This window comes from Bidens hawaiensis, unplaced genomic scaffold (genome assembly GCF_021521415.1).
Source record: "Bidens hawaiensis isolate Kalapana, Puna unplaced genomic scaffold, B.hawaiensis_p1.1 tig00044837_1, whole genome shotgun sequence".
Lineage (NCBI taxonomy): Eukaryota > Viridiplantae > Streptophyta > Magnoliopsida > Asterales > Asteraceae > Bidens > Bidens hawaiensis.
The window spans coordinates 81,006-96,501 of record NW_027497974.1 but is presented as its reverse complement, the minus strand read 5'-3'; the positions used below and the strand labels follow the sequence as shown (position 1 = coordinate 96,501).

At 35.6% G+C, this 15,496-nt stretch overlaps 1 pseudogene; it reads left to right on the top strand.

Annotated features, from left to right (window-relative positions):
• Positions 1-666: 666 nt before the first annotated feature.
• LOC143595235 (cinnamoyl-CoA reductase 1-like) lies at positions 667-2,049 on the top strand (annotated as a pseudogene).
• The last annotated feature ends 13,447 nt before the right edge of the window (positions 2,050-15,496 follow it).

The window sequence follows — 15,496 nt, the reverse complement described above, 5'->3', positions numbered from 1 at the left end:
ATTGCTTGGATCCCCCTCATCTTGTACATGATCATTTTGCATTTCTTGATTGTCTTGAATATCATTTGCTTGATCTTGTACAGGACTTTCATTGTTCACTTAATTGTCATCTTGAGCTTGATTAACATCTGTCCTAGAGGAGTTCTTTATGAATGTGTATTCATTTTCTTTTCTTGCAATCTTTTTTCACAGCTTTTCCAAATCCAGTCCCTTTTGATTTGACTCTTCAATCACATTGGTTTTCATAAAGGTTTCATCATAGTCTTCAAGATATATCTTGAAAGACTTTATCAACTTCTTCAAATCAAATAACCATGATGCACCATCAACTGTGTTGAATTGGTTTTCATTGAAAACCACATCTGAGGATTCAATTACAACCAAATAATCTTTCACATACACTCTGTGGGACTTTGAATGTGTAGAATAGCCTACAAAGAAACAGTCTAAGACTTAGCTTGACACTTGTTCAAGTAATCCTTTGTGTTCAACAGAGAACATTTGCATCCAAATGCTTTGAAAAACTTGATATAGGGTTTTCTGTTGTAGAATATTTCATATGGTGTCTTGTTGTGACTTTTGTTTATCGGTACTCTGTTCTGAACACAGCATGTTGTGTTAACTGCTTCTGCCCAAAATGTGACAGGTAAATTAGCATCAGCAATCATGGTTCTTGTTGCTTCAATAAGTATTCTATTACTTCTCTCAGCAACACCATTTTATTCAGGAGTTATAGGAGCTGAGAAGTGTTGAAGTATTCCTTTGTTGTTGCAAAATTCTTCAATCACTCCATTCTTGAACTCACTACCATTGTCACTTCTCATAACCTTAACCCTTTTATTTAATTTATTCTCCACTCTGTTAACACAGTTTATAATGAATTCAACAGCCTCATCCTTGGTACTTAGGAAATAAAACCAAGTATATCTTGAATAATCATCAATGATCACAAGACAATATCTTTTCTTCCCAATGCTTGGTACACTCACAGGCCCAAAGAGATCCATGTGAAGCATTTCAAGCACTTGATCAATTGAGTTGATGAGTTTAGTCTAAAGTTGGGGTTTATGCCTCTCTAGCTATTCCCTTGGAAAGAGTTTAGGTTTGCTCTCATCCATCTTTTATTGGGTACGTTTGTTTGTAAGTTATTTTATCACCATTTCTTGTAGTGGATGAGAAATATGCTCATTTGAAGAACCCGGAGAAAGCGAGTGAGAACCTAAAGCTTTTCAAAGCAGACCTTCTAAACTATGAGTCCCTTCGTGCAGCAATTACTGGATGTGATGGTGTGTTTCATACTACAAGCCATGTTCCATCTAGTTCTATACTAGGCCCTAAGGTAAGTTTGGCCTTTCAGTTTGACTTTCTGTAATCAAAATCTTGAGAATGACTCTTATTGCAGGTGGAACTGATTAAGCCAGATGTTGTTGCTACACTCAATGTGCTTAAAGCATGTTGTGAAGCAAATGTGATGAAAGTTTTGTATGTATCATCTGTATCTGCTATTGCGAGACACTATGATCGATAAGTGGACGAGACTTTTTGGTCTGACCAAGAATTCTGTCGATCAATTAATGTGCGTGAAAAAAAAAACTTTTAGCTTTCACTATTCTTTGCTTACAACATAGCAATTTTAAAAAAAATGCTAAACTTTTCAAGAATAAAATATTTTGTACAAATGTGTCACATAGAATCATATTTTGAGCACTTACATTCCACTCATTGTCCCTTCACTCATTCCCGCATACTTAGAGGTGTGAATATGACTGGGTTGGGTAATGGGTCAAAAGTGGATTAAAATACTTGTAAGCATTCAATGGGTTGACCCGAAACATTTTCTACTATTTGCACTGTGTTATATAGGATTGGTATTCTCTTTCTAAGTCGAAAGCAGAAAGTGAAGCTTGGGATTTCTCGAAAGCGAACGGTATTCAGTTTTTGTCAGTGTGCCCAACTCTTGTTGTTAGGCCTATGTTGTAGATAACAATAAATTCTAGCAGCTTGTCTGTTATCAAGTTTCTTAAAGGTTTGTACTTTTATAATGCCTAAGTACTATTAATCTCTGTTGGTTAAGGTAGGTCACGAGCCGAGTACAAAGCAAGCCAGGGCTCGATCTTTCACTTAAACTAGCTTCCTTGGATTGGCTACTTTATTATAGGTAACAAGCTATTCCGAGCTCGAGCTGAGCTTGTAAGAAGAGCCAGCTCGTGGCTCGTCTAGCCGGCTCGTTTTTTTTTTTTTATTTTATAGTTTGGTTTTTACAAGTATTGATATATTAAAGAAAAAAAAATAGCAAGCCCATACAAAATTAAATTTATTGCGTTTTTGTTTTCCTCGAATATATATGTATATATTATACTTTGAGGAGAAAATTGCCATTTGCCTCCCTGGAAAATATGGTCGCGAGACCCTTTGACTACTGAAAAGAATTTGCGAAGCTTGTGCCATTACATTTCTCCGGCGGGTTTCCTTCCATAAGTTGACCAAGCGTTGACTGTTAATGGTGAAGGGTAAAGTTGTAATTATACATAATAATATTAATAATAATAAAAATAATAATAATGAGAGATAGATCTGATGATCTTCATCACCTCCACCCTCCCCATCGCACCTCCACCCTCCCGTTTCACCCTCCCCGTCGCACCTCCACCCTCTCATCGCACCCTCCTCGTCGCACCTCCACCCTCTCGTCGCACCCTCCCCCGTCACACCTCCATGATGATGATGGTGGTGGTGGTGGTGGTGGTGGTGGTGGTGGTGATGGTGATGATGATTATGATCATCATCATCATCATCCTCATCATTTTTTTTTTACAAATTTCTTTATACACATTTCAAGATTCAAGTTTTTAATATCTGTCCACCTTCTGTCTAATTAGGTTTGATGTCTTTTCTTGAAAAACATCTGAGTTTTAATCTGGGTCCATTCCAAAATCTTAGGTGTTAATATTTTCTTCATTTCGATTCGGTTTGGTGGAAATTAGGAAAATATTAATCTAGTGTTTGGTGATTTGTAATTTCTTTGGGTTGTGATTTTCATTTTTTTATTTTAAGATAATCTTTCTGCATATTTGGATCAATTAGTATGTTTTATGCAGCTATAATTTATTAAAAATTGATACGCCGAGTGGACTTAATGGTCTTGAAGCTTATATGTAACATCTCGGGTTTTTTTCGAATTTATATTTTTATTAATACCCGGGCCGTTTCGACGTTCGGGCTATTTTGTTAAATAAACTATCGCGCTTATCGAGAGATTTAATAATTATATTATGGTTTAATTAATTATATAAAATATAATTATAATTTTCAATTTATGGCAAAAACTACCCTAAATGAAACTATTATCTGCTTTTGTTTCCCCCCTTATTTTGTAAGGACTAAAATGAAAATTATACTATATATATTATATATTAAAGCTGATCCAATAACCCATGACCCGCACTCTTATACCCAAACCCGTTTTTATGAAGACCCAACTACTATGATGTTTCTTGGACCCAAATTCTTGTTATTATTTTGGAAATTGGATCAATAGATGTATTATACTTGCTAAATGCGGCCAAACCGACAGTTAAATTATATTAACTCAATATTAAACGATTCGCGATTTCCTTATTTACGTGGCCGACCTTAAACTTAATTCATAATACATATAATCATTCATACAAATTCAATTAAATGCGTATACACAATCCCTAAACCCTAGCCGTCATTACCCACCTCTTTAATTGAATCAGTTTACGTTTATAATTCGTTCATTCACCTATAAGTGTCGTCTCTGTTTTGGTTCTGTTAACCCGTTTCTGGCCAGCAATCAAGGTAATTGAATACATGTTTAAAGTCGCGATTTGATGTTGATCATTAGCCCTATGACGAATTGTACAATTATAAGCTGGTTGGATCAATTGTGTTGTTAGGGTTCATAATCAAACTTTGCTCAGTCTGTGTCTGCTTATAAATTTAAGTTCCTAACCATTGTTGCTTGTACTGGTTAGCCCAGTTGGTTAGGACTTTGTGTTTGGGATGGCAGGTCGCAGGTTCGACCCCTTCCACCCCGTTTTTTTTAGGAAATTTTGGTATTTTTCTTTTTAAAGGCTTTATCTAATAATAATAATAATAATAATAATAATAATAATAATAAGATTTTGATATAAAAATCCATAATATAATCTTGCAAATAAGACACTTAAATATAGTTATACGTATTTTATAAAAGTCTTTTATAAATAATTTTATCTTGTATAAATTATTATTTATAACACTAATTGATAAGAAGTCATTATTTACTTTAAATAAATCATTATTTCATCGACCACAACTCATTATTATCATATATTATTTATTAATACATAAGTAAAAGGATTAATACTCAAAATATATAAAATATGTGTATCTTATTGTTTTAAAATAAGTATTGAACAAATAATTTCATAAAAAAATATTATAAATCATTACAACTTTAATTAAAATACTTATAATAAGAAAAGGATTTATGTTGTCATTTCTAATATAATTGTAAAAATCTTTTATAAAATCAACGTTAGATAACTCGTTTAAACTCTCGTTTTTCCTTATACTTTAATCTTTTTGGACCATTTGTTAACTTGTAGTAATTCCCGATTTTTAATACTTAGGGATTTCCGTTGATACATCGCGACAAGCATAACTCATAATATTCGTTTCTTTATCATCTTCCGAATTTTACTTATTTACTAAGGTGAGTACCACATTCCCCAATCTTACTTGTTTTCCACGTTTTGGGGACATATGCATAAATTATATTTCTCATATATACTTATACTAAAAACTGCAACTATTGTCTTATGTGTTAACAACTTATACCTTACTTGTTTGTGTGCGTATTTGCTTTATATGCTTCCGCATTCGGAGATGTCCAACATAATCTCATAATAGTATGATCACACGCTAGTCGTTATAGCCTTTGTGCTTCTCGACATCTCAGTTATACTTGCTCATTTGGTTAATTTGTTATTCTCATATGACTTGTTGCAGCTACATATTTTGTTATATATACTATATGTACAACTAAACTGGTGTGTTGCTCACTCAACATGATTTTTTGACAAAATTCTATTTTATACGCATATGCATGTTATCGTAGGAATTTAATGCAGGTTGGTGAAGACTTAGTGAAGAATTTAAGTTAGAAAATAATTAATCTAGAATTTAATTTGTAATTGTTGTTTGTTTAATAAGTTGTATTTTGTACTTGAATTATTTTAATTATTAAATCGAATTAAATAGATATTGATATTTAAATAATGTTGCATGATAGTAACCTTTGAAAAGCTGTGAGCAATCAGTTCGTTCCGGCATTTCCGCCGTAGGTTGGGGTGTGACAGATTGGTATCAGAACCGAAGGTTTAAGATAGGTTGTTAGAAATTGCCTTAGACACATGTTTAGGAGCCCTATACGTGCCTATCTGTTTACCTTTATGTGTTCAAGTTAAATTGTTTACAGCTTCCTTAGATAACTATTATTTATTATCTATTGTTATGCACGCACACACAAACTCCGAGGCTATGCCTCAACATTCAAAGAAAAATTTTCGAAAAGTAGATTGCCTTATTTTTCGGGAAATTCCTTAAGAATTCCCACTGTTGTTTTCACTCGTACACCTTAAAGCTAGGTTATGTGGCATGTCCCTATGATAAATAAAAGGGGAAGAGAAACTGTGAGTTGGGCACTGGCAAAACGGTTCCAAGAACCAAAGGTAAGACGATATTCTTTACCTGGGTGATAACCTAACCACAGTACTCAACCCTATGGACCCGAGCGAGGCCCATATATGCCATATAACCGACACCTTAGGTTGATTTTAACCGAATTCAAGGTGACTCATGGCTAAACTCGGTTTTCCTGATTATTGTGTTCCGTTATTTAAATGGTTAGTTTGGTGAAAAATCCATGGAACCCATGGGCACTCCGACTATCCATTTCTTAACTTGTTTTCGTATTTTTGTTGGAGTAATCAGACGTGGTGATTCACAAGATACTCCGACTGCCCATATTTATTTCGATAGTTCGTTATTTAGTTTGCTCGGTTAAAACTCCGTGTAACGCTCATTGGGCCCACAAACTTAATTGCACTGTTAATTCGTTAATTAGTTGGGACAATCAAATTGCCATGTAACGCTCATGGGTTGTCCAACTCAGTTGTTTTTCGTTAGTTCGTTGGGTCATTCAAATTGCGATGGAAAGCTCATGGGAGGCCAACATCCACTATTTATATTTCTTTAGTTTATTGTAAACTTAATCAAAGAATAATCGAAATTTTAAACTGACTTAACTCCTCTTGTGGTCATCACATATTAATCTTATTGACTACATCACTTAACAACTATTTACGCAATGTACCCACTCATCTTATAAACTTTTACTTTTAATCCTTATGACGTAATTCCTCTTACTTCTTAACGCAACATTATTATAAGTTATCTACATACTTAAACATTTTATTATCCTAATGTTTTTTTTCCTCAACTTACCCTTCATCTTATAAATCCTCATTTTCGGTCCCTATTCTCATTCAAGAAACCACCGTCACCCTCAACGTCAATCGTCTAGTTCTCGTGACCACTGTATGGCGGCCTGTATTTCCAAAGAGATAGTTGCTGCGATCCCTAGGATAGTGAAGCAAATTCAAAACATCAATGCAACCGATTCAACTTTTCCCACTAATTCCTCTGCTAGTGACTACAAACCATCCAACTCCATTCATCCTCACAACAAGAAATGCAATAACTTTGCTACCCACCCGCAAGTCTCCTCAAACAAGAAACCGTACCTCGGTCCTTTTCCGTCATGCTCCATTTGTAACTGTCATCACTCGGTTAAATCCCTACGCCGTCGCTGCATCCAATGTAACCGTTACGGCCTTCTTGCCAACACATGGCGTGTCCCACCTACTACACAAGCTGTCCCGCAACAACCTACCCCTCATGCTCAATCTGATGTTCCTAATACTCGTGCTTGCTACCACTGTAAGGACCCAAATCATCTTCGTAATGCGTGCCCTCAACTTACTCAAGCTCATCAAGCCCAATATATGGCTATACACTACTACTTGACCCATGCTTACCAAGCTTAAACCCATCAACCTCATGTCACTCAAGCTCCTCCCACCAATCAAGGTCAACCTTACTTAATCCAACACTACCAAACCTCGCAACCACAAGCTCAAGTTTGCCAAACATATTTCCACCAAAAAACTTTCTTGCAAACCGTTCAAGCTCCAGCAATGCCGAATCAACCTACCTTAACTGCTCCTACTCCTGCAACTCCTCATGGTGCCTCAAGTCACGCCGATTAAGCTACTCAACGATCATGAAGACCTTTGCCGTTTCCTTTATCTATCTTACCTTATTTTGTCTTTTTCTTAATTACGTATTGTAACGCCTCTTTCTGGCCTTGGATTATTTCCAATTTGAACTATTTACCTTCTATCTAATAAATTAAGTTTCATTTTGATTAAACAGATTGTCTATTGAAGCCTACTTCCATCTTATTTATTTATCTTCATTAACTTTAACTATTTATAAATTACCCCTTCTTCAACTTTAAATACTTATATTTTTAAGTTTAAAAGTCTTCTTAAAATTTCTTTGCTTTACTAAAATTCACTATAACTTTTGGAATTATACATTGGTGACTTTCTAGTATTCTAAATTAAAACTCCTTAAAACTTTTGTTTCCATAAAGTAATATTTTAATCAAAAGTTTTGTAAACCCACACAATGGAACAAGTCATGTGGACCATCCGACGATCTAAATAATTATGGTCCAGAACATAATTATCGAAATCCTCGTATGGAAATCATGATGCGTAAGATTGTGTGTCATAATATAGAATTGAAAGCGGTTGGTATAACGGTACAAATGTAAAGATGATAAGGACATGGTGGATACGCCGCTGGTACATCCTATATATAAGTGCCTTTATCGGATTTGCATTTGGAGCGTTATTTTAAATATTTAAAGTTATGTGATATGATAAATTTTTAAATCTTATTTTAAAATTTCCCTTTCCTCAAAAACAAAAAAAAAAAAAATTAAATGGTATTGTTATAGTATCCTTTAATTTCGGGACGAAATTCCCTAAAGTAGGGGAGACTGTAACATCTCGGGTTTTTTTTTCGAATTTATATTTTTATTAATACCCGACCCGTTTCGACGTTCAGGCTATTTTGTTAAATAAATTATCGCTCTTATCGAGAGATTTAATTATTATATTATGGTTTAATTAATTATATAAAATATAATTACAATTTTTAATTTATAGCAAAAATTACCCTAAATTAAACTATTATCTACTTTTGTCCCCCCCCCCCTTTATTTTGTAAGGACTAAAATGCAAATTATACTATATATATAATATATTAAAGCTGATCCAATAACCCATGACCCGCACTCTTATACCCAAACCCGTTTTTATGAAGACCCAACTACTATGATGTTTCTTGGACCCAAATTCTTGTTATTATTTTGGAAATTGGATCAACAGATGTATTATACTTGCTAAATGCGGCCAAACCGACAGTTAAATTATATTAATTCAATATTAAACGATTCGCGATTTCCTTATTTACGTGGCCGACCTTAAACTTAATTCATAATACATATAATCATTCATACAAATTCAATGAAACGCGTATACACAATCCCTGAACCCTAGCCGTCATTACCCACCTATTTAATTGAATCAATTTACTCGTTTATCATTCGTTCTTTCACCTATAAGCGTCGTCTCTGTTTTGGTTCTGTTAACCCATTTCTGGCCAGCAATCAAGGTAATTGAATACATGTTTAAAGTCGCGATTTGATGTTGATCATTAGCCCTATGATGAATTGTACAATTATAAGCTGGTTGGATCAATTGTGTTGTTAGGGTTCATAATCAAACTTTGCTCAGTCTGTGTCTGCTCATAAATTTAAGTTCCTAACCATTGTTTCTTGTACTAGTTAGCCCAGTTGGTTAGGACTTTGTGTTTGGGATGGCAGGTCGAGGGTTCGACCCCTGACACCCCGTTTTTTTTAGGAAATTTTGGTATTTTTCATTTTAAAGGCTTTTAATTAAATATAATAATAATAATAATAATAATAATAATAATAAGATTTTGATGTAAAAATCCATAATATAATCTTGTAAATAAGACACTTAAATATAGTTATACGTATTTTATAAAAGTCTTTTGTAAATAATTTTATCTTATATAAATTATTATTTGTAACACTAATTGATAAGAAGTCATTACTTACTTTAAATAAATCATTATTTCATCGACCACAACTCACTATTATCATATATTATTTATAATACATAAGTAAAAGGATTAATATTCAAAATATATAAAATAAGTGTATCTTATTGTTTTAAAATAAGTATTGAACAAATAATTTCATAAATAAATTTTATAAATCATTGCAACTTTAATTATAAATACTTATAATAAAAAAAGTATTTATGTTGTCATTTATAATATAATTGTAAAAATATTTTATATAATCAACGTTAGATAACTCGTTTAAACTCTCGTTTTTTCATATACTTTAATCCTTTTGGACCATTTGTTAAGTTGTAGTAATTCCCGATTTTTAATACTTAGGGATTTCCGTTGATACATCGCGATAATTTAGGGCATCTATACTACTGCAAATCTTCGTGCAATAATTATCATCAATTGGATAGCATTCTGGCGAAGAACTTCCTGGGAAATTTGGCGTTGACAATCGCAAAGCTGCAAAAATATATATATAAGACTAATACAAGGTAATAATAAAAAGTATGTTAGCGTAATTAACTTTATTATTGGTTTCCCATAGCTTAATTACTCTCACAGGACTGGTTGCACCTTTAGTTATATTTCACATAATTAGTTATGTATATTGCAAAATAATTTTAACTTTATGCGAAATTAGTTATATCTGTTGCATAGTTGATAGTTATTTAACTTAATATAGAATTATGAAAAAAGGGAAATTACTCATCTTCCAACCGCCTTTAACGACCTTTGTACGAAACTACATGTTGTAGGTTCCCGGACGGATCTTACACGGGATATCGCTATCTACGTAGGTGCGGAATCCCTGCGTAGGTAGTTACGAGCGTAGAATACGTAAAACAATCACACGCGATACAAACGAACACGTTATATATTATAACTTGAAACACGTCTATTACAGACCCTCGGCACGTTCACTGAACTCAACAACTGACTCCTCTCTCGTCTATAGACTTACTGAATTACACGTGATTAACCAAAACACTAACTTCTAAACCGTAAACCCGTAGGCTATATAAATACACGACAACTTCGCCTCAGGCGAAGTTGTCAGTAACTTCGCTCGTTGAACAAGTTCGCCTAAGCGAACTTGTCGACAACTTCGCTTGTTCAACAAGTTTGCCTAAGCGAACTTGTTGATAACTTCGCTTACATACATAAACATAAACTTAAACATAATTACATTACAGACTCGATTACAAACGCTAGACTATGAACTACTGAAATTTATGTACCAACAGACTCCCCCTTGGCAGTAGCTTCATATCTTGATCTTCAAAGCTTGTGTCTTGTAATCTCTCGTCTTCTCTCTTCATCTCTTCAAGCATGCACTCCCTGTCTAACACATACAGAAACCAACTTCTGGTACTTCTTAGCTTCCTCTTTCCAAGCAGGAATGTAGAAAATCTTCTTAGCATGTAGTACCTGCAAGTCAGCTTGAGACAGATTGACTGAGTGCATAGGATCATACACTCTCATGATCTCTTGCTCATCTTCATCCTCCATGACCGCTTCAGCAGTTTCACAATCCACGTACCACCACTTCAAGTCTTTCAAGACGTTCTTGGGCATCACCTTCATCGGCACTTCTTTTAAATGACGGACTGGTTTATACTTCATAACCATCCATGGTTTGCCGTCTGCCCTCATCCCTCTATCTTTGTCTTCTACTAACTTCCCTTTCTGAGGCTTCAGAAGTTCAAACTTTTTATCTTTAATGGCCTCCTTCCAAACAATTTTCCCAATTACTCTCGCCATGTTATCATCACTTCTGTTTATCAGCCCCAGTCTTGCTAAGTCTTTCACCTCACACTCCGGTAAGGTATTCAGGGATCTTAACATCTTCTTGAAGTACTGAATGCCGTCGTAACGTTTGATCACAAATAGTTTCAACTCTTCATCGTACAACCAGCATATGATTCCCTTCTTTGATTCTGCATATCCCTTTATATTATACGACTTTTTGAACATCGTCGGTACTGCTGGCTTCTTCGTCTTTACAAACCACTGAGCGCAGCCTTCCTTCCAGTTTGGCTGATCTTCCCACTCAGTGTTGTCAACCACAGCATCTTCACATATAGTCGACTGTTCAACCACAGGGATCTCATGCTCTACATTTTCTTCAACAATCTCTCCTTCTTCTATCACATTCTCAACCACAATTTTTGCACCAATCTTTTCGATCTCATCGATTGGCAGAACATCATCTTCATTTATCAACTCATCATCCTCTAACATATCGTCTATCTCTTTCAGCGCATCAATCATATCATCAACAATCTCAACATCTTCAACCACATCCACATCATCACCAACAGCAACCACATCATCACCAGCGGCAGACTCCCCCTCAGCTGTGGAAGCCCCAAGAGCTATAGTAGTTCTTGGCAACTCACCACCTGCACCTTCCGGTGCATTGGGATCATCGTCTTGATCATTTCTTCTTTTCGTCCTCAGCTCGTCGCCTCTACAGCTCATCTCCCCCTGAGATGCCAAGAACACCTTCAAGGCATCTATAACTTTCCCGTGCTCAACCAGGAGGGATGCCTGCAGTTGATTTGCTTCCACTAGGCTTTGAATAGTCTTGGACATTTCTTATAATTTTGAACAATTTGAATTAGCTCTTTAAAACTTCCCTTTAAGAAATAAACGACATGATCAATTCTAAGTAACCAGTTAAAAAGTCATAAAACTATCTAAGTACAAAAACGTAAAAAGTTTAAAGTATAAGGGATCAAATTTCAGTCTCGATAGGGACTGCTACGTTTTAGAAAAGATCCGAACAGGAATCATACTAACTCCGTGACTGTCACATAGATCCGTGTTTAGCTGTATTATGACATAGAGAAACAGGTTGTACACATGTAAATAACTTAAAGTGGTTTTCATCGTTTCTGTGATACGAGTTAAGTTCAATTAAGCTCAAAATATAAGTGGGCAACTACTCAGAAATATTGATTCCTCCTATCTATCCTCAAAGCGTATTTGGCTTTCCCCAAGTCACCCCGAATTGACTTCGACCCATAGTGTCTGATTAAACTGTAAATATTCTTGATCTGTTTCCCGTTCTTCTTTCTTACTCAATGATTGTGAAGTCTTGATATTATCATCACTAATATGTTACAATAACTTCAAATAGTTTTTTTTTTTTTTTTTTTTTACAACATAGACTTCAAAGTAGAAATTAACTGCAAGTCCCGAATCTGGATCACTGCAGTATCTTGAAACGCTTTCTTCACGGGAATCAGAACACTTACGGGCTCGTGTATGACTGGGTAAACGCTTTTCTGCCTATCATTCGGAAAGATATGTATGAAGACATACAAAACTCTTAAGGAGTTTCCACGTAAAATTGAGTAGATTAGGTTAGTATCACATCTACTTTTACGCACCATAAAAAGTTACCATGACATACAATGACTGTCCTAAAGCCTTTTAAGCCTAATAACTTCACTAGTTAAGCACACAAAGTTAGTATATCTATCATTTTCCATGGTTGGATCAATTTTCCGTTCAACATAGCTAACTAACTTCTTACGAAGTAACAGACTTGAAAAGTAATTTCATTTCCCAAAAAAATTTTGACTTCAATCGCCCCGATCACGTCAAAGTCTTCAGGTAAACGGCAATCCTGAAAATCCAATGGATCAACTGGACCGACCACACACAAGTATGTGTCCTTCTAACTAAGTATGAACGACTAATTTTCAGCGACCGAAAGAAAACACATCATAACCGCCCCGGTCACTTTCAGTCATCTGGTTAATGGCGACCCTCATTCTCTACAAATAGAAACGAGGACCAAAACATATCCGAGGATATGTCCATCAAACTGAGGTAACCGACTAATTTTAAGCAATAGTGACGTTTTTTTTTTTTTTTTTTTTCAAATAAACACAAAAAAAACATGGTTACTCGGGATTGATCATCCCATTCAGTTCAATAAGGTTTATGATGATTCGCCTCATTCTTCGTGAAGTGAACAGTATACTCCTTATCACAAATCTGCGACACACTCAGCAGATTGTGCTTCAGTTCTTCAACAAAGTTCACATTTTCTAACGTCATCTTCCCGTTAGTTACCGTACCCCTTCCTGTTATTTTGCCTCCACTCTCACCGGCAAAACTGACTCTTGCTCCTTGAACAGGTTTTAAATCTTGTAACAAATCCTTTTTACCAGTCATGTGCCGGGAACAGCCGCTGTCCACAACCCAAAGATTATTGGACGCCCTGTTCAACTGTTCCTGCACAAACAAAAGAGATTATTAAAATTTGGCGACCCAAGACCTTTTGGTCTTGGGTCGATTAACCTTCTTAACAGAACTCACACACCTTGGCTGACCAAAATTAGCATTAGATAAATTTCCACGAGTCCTAACAGGATACCTCCTTGGAGACTGATAGTGAGGCCAACCAAACAGACGAACATTAAGAGAATCAAAAGAATTATAGCATTTGGTTTGGTTATTAGTAGTGTAAAAACGAGATGTGTTTCTTTGAAAACCTGTATTATCTCTCAAATTTGAATGGTTTTCACTTTTAACATTTAAACGATTACCAAAAACCTTAGTCTCAGTTTTCGAGGTCCTCACCTCTCTGAAACGCTGCTTCAGAGGGCAATCAGCAACAAGGTGCCCTGTTTGATTACATCTAAAACAACACCTATGTTCAGCTTTCTTTTCAGCAGATGTTTTAGATGTGGAGGCAGTATTACCAACCGTAAGTCTCACATAAGGTGGGACATATGGGTTGAGTGGAGTACTCCTTTTAGTTGAATTAACTTTTTCTCCACTAGTGGGTAACACTTCCTTCTCTTTTGTCTTACCCGACTCGGATGACTTATCCGAATCAGATGAGACTGGACTTGAAATAGAAATTTTAACTTTTGAGACAGGCGAACTTGTTTCGCCTTTACTAATTTCCGGTACTTTACCAGTTTCCTTAGCAGGACCTGTCTGATCAGCTACAAAATTAACAGATTCATGAACACTAGGATTGAAAGTATAATTATGGTTATAAGGTGGTGGAACCTCATGGTAACCAATTCCTCCCCTCTTAGGTGAGGAACCTTGATCACTAACGAGGTGATCAAGAATAGCAGAGGAATTCCGGAATTGCTCCAGTTTCCTATTTAGTTCCACCACTTTTACCTGGTGATCAGCAATCTGTTTTTCTTTCTCAGCGATTAACTTGGTTTTCTCTTCTAAAACCTCGTAGCTTAGATCGATCACATCAATTTTTTCAGCTAATTTTGTTTTTAAACTTTTAACGTCTTTTTCACAAGCTTTAATTTTTATTTTATAATTATTTTCTCTTGTCTTTGTGAAGTGATGATCTTCTTTCAAGGTTTTAAATTCGGCATCCAACTTAACATACTGATCAGTAATTGTAGCAAGCTGTTTAGATAAGTTCTCACATTTAGTACAGAAAGGTTTAGTACATACCTCGGAGTTCTGGTCATTAGCCATGAAAGCTTTTTCAATTTCAGCAGCTTTCATACATTCTTCAGCTGCAACCTTCGCCATGTATGCCTGCTCAAAGAGTTCTCTAGAGAACATGTTCCAGTTGTATTCACCAGCATCAGACATCATGGCATTATCCCCATTGTTATTTCCACTTTGCTGTGTAGTCCTCCCCTGACTACGTTCTACACGTGCATTAGTGCACTCCTTTGCAAAGTGTCCATTTTGTTGACAATTGTAACACCTCACCCTTGACTTATCAAAACCTGGCTTTCCACCTACGAACTTTCTGCCAGTCTTCTTCATGAAACGCTTCACTCTTCTGACTATCATCGCCATCTGCCACTGCAGATCCATCTCCTCCAGATCATCAGGATCGATCTGGTCATAGTCTTCTTCCAAAGCAGCAGGGTCCACAATCTTCCCTTGTATGTAGTTCTCGTAAGAAGCAATAAAAGATGCATAGAGTGCAAACTGCTCTTCAGCAGATTTGACACTCATTGGCATCTTAGAGTAGTTATTGCTTGAAGCACTGGGAGAGAAACTACTCTTGGATGCTTGAGGTTTCGAAGCACTTGATCCTCCAGCAACAAAGCAAACATCACCGTTCATGTTTACTGACACATTTCCTTCATGAGAAGAGTTAGAACCTGACTCTCCTTTGGAGTAGTAAGCAGCAGATTCAGACTTCGAACTTGAGCCTGAGATAACTTTGGCACCATACATA